The sequence below is a fragment of the Podarcis pityusensis genome, assembly GCF_964106645.2.
Source record: "Podarcis pityusensis genome assembly, contig: HAP1_SCAFFOLD_855, whole genome shotgun sequence".
Taxonomy (NCBI): domain Eukaryota; kingdom Metazoa; phylum Chordata; class Lepidosauria; order Squamata; family Lacertidae; genus Podarcis; species Podarcis pityusensis.
In genome coordinates, this window is record NW_028293284.1 from 7,846 (window position 1) to 17,250 (window position 9,405).

General features: G+C 42.6%; 1 long non-coding RNA gene across 1 annotated transcript; it reads left to right on the forward strand.

Moving 5' to 3' along the window:
- The first annotated feature begins 635 nt into the window (after positions 1-635).
- LOC308469136 lies at positions 636-8,626 on the forward strand. The gene is made up of 3 exons (XR_013982014.1): positions 636-812; positions 6,636-6,724; positions 7,598-8,626. It is a non-coding gene; the product is annotated as an uncharacterized lncRNA (long non-coding RNA).
- Positions 8,627-9,405: the final 779 nt, after the last annotated feature.

Here is a 9,405-nt window from a genome sequence, read left to right on the forward strand (position 1 = left end):
ACATACGCTTCAGGTTACATACGCTTCAGGTTACAGACTCGGCTAACCCAGAAATAGTGCTTCAGGTTAAGAACTTTGCTTCAGGATAAGAACAGAAATCGTTCTCCGGCGGCGCAGCAGCAGCAGGAGGCCCCATCAGCTAAAGTGGTGCTTCAGGTTAAGAACAGTTTCAGGTTAAGTACAGACCTCCAGAACGAATTAAGTACTTAACCTGAGGTACCACTGTATAAGGCCTTACCAGGAATGCTTTTTTTATTTCCAGAATCACAGACTGGTGGAGGGACCTTACTGACCCACTGGCCAATTTAGGGTAAAGCAGAGTCTATTTTTTACTACGACTCCCGTCATCTCCAACATGTAAATAGTCCTTAACATTTGGGGGGGGGGGGTACCAGGCTGGCAAAAGCTGCTACTGCCAAGCTGCGTGTAGCTAGATGATACCAATTTGTCTATACATTTCTCCTTCCACTTTCAGGATAGCTGAATCTCAGTTTGCTTTCGCTGCCACAAGTGCTTTCACAGGTGAGCAATGGGACAAATTTGACTACCACTTTTCCAGTTTGTCTAACCCTAACAATGAAACATTCAATTTACGAAAACCTTTATTATGTTTATTATTTTTCCCCAAGGTTTTTCTGAGCGTGGGAAGGAGGAAGATAAAAAACCCCCACCACCCATCCTTTTTGTGAAACAAGCCTTGACCCACCTAAACATGCAGTTTGGGATAGAACGGTTCTAGTATAAAACAAGTGTTTGTGTCCCACATCTTTCTTCAAAATATCAGTCGAAGAGAACAAGCATCTGAAGTTCTGGTAAGCCTGTCCAACCATAAATCCCAACACTAATCCGAGTCATAAACCTAAATAAAAAATATGATGAATGTGTGTGCTTTTGGTCTATATACATGTCAAGTTCATTTGAGAAATCTGACAGGAGATGAACATGAAAATAGACCTAAAGTGGTGCCTAATAATAATAATGAAAAATGTATTTTTGTTTAATCCTTTATTTCCCCCCCTTTTGTTTGATCCTCTTTAAAGATTAATTTTAAGCCAGCCAGGATACTTGTTTCCTATATATAGTAGTACAGAAAGAGAAGAGATAGAAACGATCGTTTTTAAAAAGTACTCATGAGTTATATAATGTATTTGTCAAGAAGGAATGACAAATGTATCTAAAATTAGCAATGTATAGGATTTGAATAGCAGTTTTGTGGGATAACAGGACTTATTTCAGGGCAATAAGCCAAAATAAAATCAGCCTAGAAGAGGAGTACAAAAGGAAGCGCTTCTTCATGCAATACATAGTTAAACACAGTTAAACTTTGATGGCCACGAACCTGGATGACTTTAAAGGAGGATTAGACAAGTTCATGGAGAAGAGAGTTGTCAATGACTGCTATCCAATATAGCTGTGCTTTAGGTAGAGGGCAGAGGTAGAGGGAACCTTGATCCACATGTGGTGGCCATGTAAATATGATAGAGAATACCAGGAGATGATTCAAACAGAATTAAAAAAGATCCTCAAGATCACATTTCCCAAAAGATCTGAGGCATTTCTGTTAGGGATAACAAGTGATGATGTCCCGAAAAAGGCACTCAAATCTCTTTTTATATGCGACCACCGCAGCTAGAAGAAGAAGAGGAGGAGGAGTTTGGATTTGATATCCTGCCTTTTACTCCCTTTAAGGAGTTTCAAAGTGGCTAACATTCTCCTTTCCCTTCCTCCCCCACAACAAACACTCTGTGAGGTGAGTGGGGCTGAGAGACTTCAAAGAAGTGTGACTGGCCCAAGGTCACCCAGCAGCTGCATGTGGAGGAGCGGGGACGCGAACCCGGTTCCCCAGATTATGAGACTACCACTCTTAACCACTACACCACACTGGCTAGAGTGGTATATGCGGAGAGGGGGACATGGAAAGAAAAAGAGATACTCATGAAAGAAATATGGCAGAATAAATTGATATAATACACAGAATTAGTAACTATGACCGCAAAACTAAGAAATAAAGATGAGTCATGAGTAGAGATGAGTGGATGTGTTTTTAAGAGTATCTCAGAGGGTGTAATAGTTTAACCTAGAAGTAGGAATGAACATACGAGCAGCAGATAACATTAAATAAAGGAAGATTTGAGACGAAAATGGATGGAATAGTAGATTATGCAGCTGACAAAAGACTACCTAGCATGCCGTGGAGAGATGGACTGGGAAGTCTGAGGTTAAGAGATAATTAAGACTAATATATGTATATATAAATTGTAAAAATGCATAAACAAGCAAGCAAACAAACAAACAAAAGATAGCTGTGCTCTGCCGTCTGCATCTGGAGGCAGCAATTTCTCTGAATACCAGTTGCCACAGGACAGAAGAGTGTTCTTGCGCTTGAATCCCAGAGGCATTTGGAGAACTGGTTTGCAGGACTAGATGGAGAACTGGGGTGGCCCAGCCTGCTCTTACATTTTTATTGATAATGGACATCATGCGATGCAGTTGTAAAGCTTTATGTGTGCTCATGTAGCACTTCCACATTCGTTTTGGCGAAAGGAGAAGTTCTCTGGATCCATCACAAAATTGTCCACACCACTGAACTTAATGAGGAAACCCTTGCAGACAGGGGACTTTCATGTGGATAACAGATTCTGTGCAAAGAATTTGCGAGACTGACGAGTTACTTTTTGGGTGTTCTGCCTTTCCTCCATTTATCTGCCCATACTAAAAGTGCAGTTAATGGAAATCTGCTGTGCCACAAGCCTCAGTGGGGGCAAGAAAGCAAAAGGAGAGCAAGAGGCAGATAAGCTTGCTTTGATTACCAGGGTGGCTCTAAACCAACAGGCCTCATGAGTGCTGATCCTCATAGCAATTTGACAACACCTATTTCCTTCTTGACACAAGGAGGAATTGCAAAGAAGGAAACCATGGAGTGCATGAGTCACCCTTCCCCTCCCACCCCTTGCCACCCAGTCTCTCTGTGTGACAGCTTATGATGGTGCCCAGTATCTAAACTGTGTCCTGACAGCTACTAGGGACACCTCTCCATCTCCTGAGGCTGCTGCTTTGATGTGAAAGGTCATGGGAGTAGGGACTGCAAGCAGTGGTGTGTGGTCAGTTGGACCAGGGGGACTAGGCTAGTCCCCTAAATGTTCCCTTGGCACCTCCTACCCAAAGCCCAAGAAGCTTCTGGCCTGATTAGGGAGGGAAGCAAGATACGTACACAACATTGGGCCTCCACAATCGCCCTTGCAAGCTGGCACCTCTGGCCCTAACTGTTACCCAATGAAAAAATTCACTGCACTCCACTGACTGCAAAACAGTGTATACCTTGCAGTGTATACCTTGTAAAGCAGAAACGGGATCTTAAGACAGGACCCCATATTTAGACTGTTCATTTCCTGGTGCAGACAGCAAGAGCACATTATACCATTGCACACACATGTGTTAGTTTAGATCCCCTCCTGCTGCTTCAAGCAAAGACAGTGGGTGAGGATCCCCTGACATTTCAAATTGGCCTAAAGCCAATGTATGGGTGCTTCAGAACAAAGCACCCATACAGAAATATGTTAAATATAAGAGGGTTGCTGCATAATAATAATAATAATAATAATAATAATAATAATAATTTATTTATACCCCGCCTATCTGGCTGAGTTTCCCCAGCCACTCTGGGCAGCTCCCAATCTTGTGTTAAAAACAATATAGCATTAAATATTAAAAACTTCCCTAAACAGGGCTGCCTTCAGATGTCTTTTAAAAATAGGATAGCTGCTTATTTCCTTGACATCTGATGGGAGGGCGTTCCACAGGGTGGGCGCCACTACCGAGAAGGCCCTCTTGTATGGTTCCCTGTAACTTTGCTTCTTACAGTAAGGAAACCGCCAGAAGGCCCTCAGCGCTGGACCTCAGTGTCCAGTCTGAATGATGGAGTTGGAGATGCTCCTTCAGGTGTACAGGACTGAGGCTGTTTAGGGCTTTAAAGGTCGGCACCAACACTTTGAATTGTGCTTGGAAATGTACTGGGAGCCAATGCAGATCTCTCAGGACCAGTGTTATATGGTCCCAGCGGCCACTCCCAGTCACCAGTCTAGCTGCCGCATTCTGGATTAATTGCAGTTTCCAGGTCACCTTCATAGAGCACATTGCAGTAGTCTAAGCGGGAGAAAACTAGAGCATGCACCACTCTGGCGAGACAGTCTGCGGGCAGGTAGGGTCTCAGCCTGCATACCAGATGGAGCTGGTAGACAGCTGCCCTGGACACAGAATTAATCTGCGCCTCCATGGACAGCTGTGAGTCCAAAATGACTCCCAGGCTCGAAACCTGGTCCTTCAGGGGCACAGTTATCCCATTCAGGACCAGGGAGTCCCCCATACCTGCCCACCCCCTGTCCCCCCAAAACAGTACTTCTGTCTTGTCAGGATTCAACCTCAATATGTTAAAGTTCACAAGTAAATGGTTAAAATTGTTAGCAATGGTTGTCCTTTTATTTGTTTATTTTTTTCTCTGCGGAAAGATCTGATGTAATGTCTGGTAGCATTCATAACAGTAATTGAGTGAAAAAGAGGCAGTTTGGCCAAAAATGGTAGGTTGCACAAGTTTCATTGCAGCAACTGAGCAAGTTTTTTCCATGCAGTATCTTTCTGATGCAACAGGCTTTCCCTATGTAAGCTAGGCATCCTGCAGCCACTTTGAAGTAGAGATGTCATAAAACACAAACTTAATTTGTCTTGCCCTGAAATATCTTTGGATATCCTTTTCTTTTCTTTTCTTAAAGATACCCCTTCACGGTTGTAATGTGGGAATCAGGAGCCCACAGGAAAAACTATGGTTAGTGTTACCTTTTCTACTGCGGATAGAGTAACATTGACGCCGCAGACCCTGGACCAATTAAGATACTAGTTAAATACATCTTGAAAATGGATGCATAGTAAAGTTATTAGATGTTTGCTGAATACCAGCAGCACGTAAAATCTAGGCTTATGTGTATGGTAAGGTAAAGGGACCCCTGACCATTAAGTCCAGTCGTGGATGACTCTGGGGTTGTGGCGTTCATGTCGCTTTACTGGCTGAGGGAGTCAGCGTTTGTCCGCAGACAGCTTCCGGGTCATGTGGCCAGTATGACCAAGCCACTTCTAGTGAACCAGAGCAGTGTACGGAAACACTGTTTACCTTCCCGCTGGAGCGATACCTATTTATCTACTTGCACTTTGACATGCTTTCGAACTTCTGGGTTGGCAGGAGCAGGGACCGAGCAATGGGAGCTCACCCCATTGCGGGGATTTGAACTGCCAACCTTCTGATTGGCAAGCCCTAGGCTCCTTTGTGTATGATTAACTGCACATAAAACAATGGTGAATGTTTAAGTATGATTCCACGAAAGCTCAGTCTTAAACCTGCGCTCCACAGCCAATAGCACCGTACAGATTCTTGAAATTAAGGGTTAAAATATTCGTTACATAAAAGATCCATGATCAGTTCTTCCGCTTCCATTTCCGCTTCACAACAATTTTAAAGATACTGTGGAGACTGATTTGGATGCCTCACCCTTCCCCATGCCGTTTCCCAATCTAAATCCCCCTGAAAGCTCAAAAATCAGAGCGCCCTCCCATTCCTTAATAAAAATGAACACATGTTGGGAACTCTGATCTCATATCTCCTGCAAGACATTGGTTTTGGCCCCTCGGGGCTTGAGAATCACCAGTGATTTTTTTTCTAAGTACAGCTATGGAAATGAGCTGCTAGGAGTAACTTGACTTATGTTTCTGGATTTCTGCATTCACACCTGTCAGCTGAGCAACCTGGCAAGTCATTTCCCCATCTAAAAAAACATAAGCTTGCTTACGAAGGCTGTGTGTAATTAAACTGAGTCCATACCTATTAAACACTGAGTCACACTGTTCTTAGATGGTGTATTTTAATCTCTGAGCTCATCTGTACATGGCTGAATTGCTTGGCCTTATAAAGACTGTGAAAATTGCAATAAAACAAGAGGAATTGGCAGTTATGCAGTTTGCATGTGTGCCGAACTTCAGTTTTTTAAGGGTTTGTTGCTGTGCTGAACACTCAAGAGGTGTTGAGATAATGAGTTATCCACTCTTTGAAGGCTTTCTAGGATGCATTGCAGAGCTATCCATACTCTTAAGTAGAAGTGAGGCTGCTGCCTAAGATAGCTGATTTTGGGGTTTAATGAAATGCAGCGCAGACTAATCCATTGGAGTGAATGGGGTATGAATAGGGTGAATATCTTCAGGAAGGGGCTCTTCTGATATAGACTTGCCTGGACCCTTAGATCGTCAGCTGAGGCCTTCTCCAGGTTCCTCCTCTGATGGAGGCTTGGAGGAGATGGGCTTTTCAGTTGCAGCTCCCAGGGAGATCTCTTTCACACCATCACTGACATCTTTTTGGCACCAGGTGAAAACTCAACTCCTGATGTGTCGATTTGCAACCTGGATATGTGTCACAGCAACCAGAGAACTAGGCTGCTCTACCAAACTCCACCCCACCCCTGCAAAGTCAACTCACAAAAATAAATAAATGGTGCAACGTATTTCTAATTCAACAGTTTTGGCCATTTTGGCAAACACAGTTTAGGAGCATGACAAGCCTTTGGTTGATTTATAATGCACGGATTCTGGTTTTCCAGGGTCCATGAATATCATACAACTGGGTAGAGGAATATTCACCATCTTCCCAATCAGCCTGCACAGAACTCACTGGCCATTGCTCTGTAAGGTACGCAATTTGTTTCTAATATTTATTGTAAAACTGACAGCTTAATATAATTAGATGAGTGTAACTCTTCAGAAGCCAGAACACTTAATGACCTACACAAAATAATAGCCTGAGGCTCTTGATTTGTCCATGGATGCTTGATGTTGTAATCCTCCCAGACTAGGACATGCTGACTCACTTAACTCTGCTCAGATCCTGCTGTACATCTGCTGGGCATATAAAATATTACATTTTCCTGTTTCCTTTTTTTTTATTTTAACATTTGGGCTGTTGATGTGATTTAGGTATGCATTGAGTATATGTACCAAGCATGAATTACAAAATGCCATTGCAATTATCAACTTATAGACATGAATAACTCTTAAGTGGGTAAAAATAAAACCTCACCAAAATATCTTGGACATGATCTGATTAAAAGTACATGCATTCCCGTAATGTGTGTGTGTGTGTGTGTGTGTGTGTGTGTGTGTGTGTTGCATCATTACTGCAAACTTGGTCTTACTGGAACAGTCAAATTCTTAAAAACAAAAACTGAAAACAACTCTCTTAAGCTGAGCTGAACTTTGAAGTCTAACGAGTGCTTCTGACTTTCCTCAGAAACTGAGACAATGTGACCTTATTTGGAACAAATCCACAGCTCACACATAAACTATTGAACCCGCAATACTAGTCCAGAGAGAAAAATGATTAATTTATCTGGACATGCTACCTCAAAACCTATTCTAAAATTGATGTAAGGAATATTAACTGCTTCACATTATTAAAGAACACTAAATGCTTCCAAATACTGTATGAAAATGATGGTGATAATATTGTATGAAAATGTGAAATATAATGGACCATTACCTATCCAACTTTTCTGGCCTGCTACAGACTGAAGGAGGTTGAGTGTGTTGTCCTTTTCTGAAAAAAAGCTGGTTTCTACTGAACAGTGACTCAGGAAGGTCACAGGTTGAGAAATACTTGCAATTGAATGCTTTGTGAAATGCAACCACGATTCCCATCAGAAGGTATGGAATTCCTGCCTTTGATCCTCCCAATGGAAGGAAGGCTTTTGTACGGTGTGTCAGACACAGACCTGCTGTTGGGCTACATTGGATTATATGAGCAATCCCCAGTTAATTAAACAAATTCACTAATACCAGTAGATCTGTCTACTTCATGCACTTACGTACAAATCAGCATGGAAAAGTTGGAGCCTCCTGACATAAATGTGAGCTGAGTTGATGAGGGGCATGTGACACAAAGGTCTTTCTGCTCTATCATGTTGGTGACCTTGTTCCAATTCTGAGAAGCATCCAAAACGCCAAACCCTGCATCACTATGTGGTGTCAAAAGTGATTTGATTTACCATCTCAGTTACAAAGTCCAGAAATCGGAAGCTATAAAGAAGGGGTGGCTAACTTGTGACTATCCATCTGCTGTTGGGAGTGCAGGCCCCATCAGCACCAGCCAACATGATCAATGGTCAAAGATGACCATTGTTGTCCAGCAACATTGGTGCTTTCTACATGAAACTGTCAACATAATGACATTAAAAGGTTCTACAGAATATGTAATCTTCCATACTATAGGTTGGATCCAAAGGTTTCCTTCCTCCAATTGTTTTGTAAGCTGCCATGGGAGGGCTCTGCCCTGAAAAGTCGCATTTCCTTAATGCACAAATCCAAACCTATAGTATTTTTTTCCCATTAAATGAAGGAGGTACTAACAAGAGGATAACAACAAGCAATATGATACAACATGTCATTCATTCATGACTATGGATACAATGTGCTGTTATGAAGTACTTCAATAAACCCATCACTGGGGAGAAATGCTTCAGACTTTCAGGAAACAATCAAGGGAGTAGTATTAAGGTGGATAAAGAAATCAGTTTGGTAGGTTTAACACATTCTAGGTGGCGCTGTAGGTTAGACCACAGAGCCTAGGACTTGCTGATCAGAAGGTCGGTGGTTCGAATCCCTGCAATGGGGTGAGCTCCTGTTGCTTGGTCCCAGCTCCTGCCAACCTAGCAGTTCGAAAGCACATCAAAGTGCAAGTAGATAAATAGGTACTGCTCCGGCGGGAAGGTAAACGGTGTTTCCGTGCGCTGCTCTGGTTCGCCAGAAGTGGCTTAGTCATGCTGGCCACATGACCCGGAAGCTATCTGCAGACAAACGCCGGCTCCCTCGGCCAATAAAGCGAGATGAGCGCCCCAACCCAAGTGTCGGTCACGACTGGACCTAATGGTCAGGGGTCCCTTTACCTTTACCTTTAAGATCCAGCAGTAAGATTCATGTTTATCAAGGGGATGGTTGAAAGAATCAGTGTTTGCAGCCCAAACAAAGGACAGAATTTCTTTTTGGAAGATATCCCACAATTCTTGGGAACCTCTAGGGAGGAAAAACTGAGTGCCGTCTGTGCAATCTCACAAAAGTAGATTGTTTGCATGGAGCTGTCCTTTGGGACAAGTTGGAAGTCTGATGGGAGCAAATTGTCATGGGCACATTTCCTCTAGTGTCTATACCTGGTATTTAAGAGTCCCTTTGGCACTGTATAGCTATATTATCTATACTTGAAAAATAAGTTCAGACTTGCACAATTTAAGATTATATCTTTATTTTAGTTTAGTTAAAACATACAATGTTTCATTGAAACTGTGTAGCACTCTTTTTCAACAATTGTCCCTTAATTGTTGA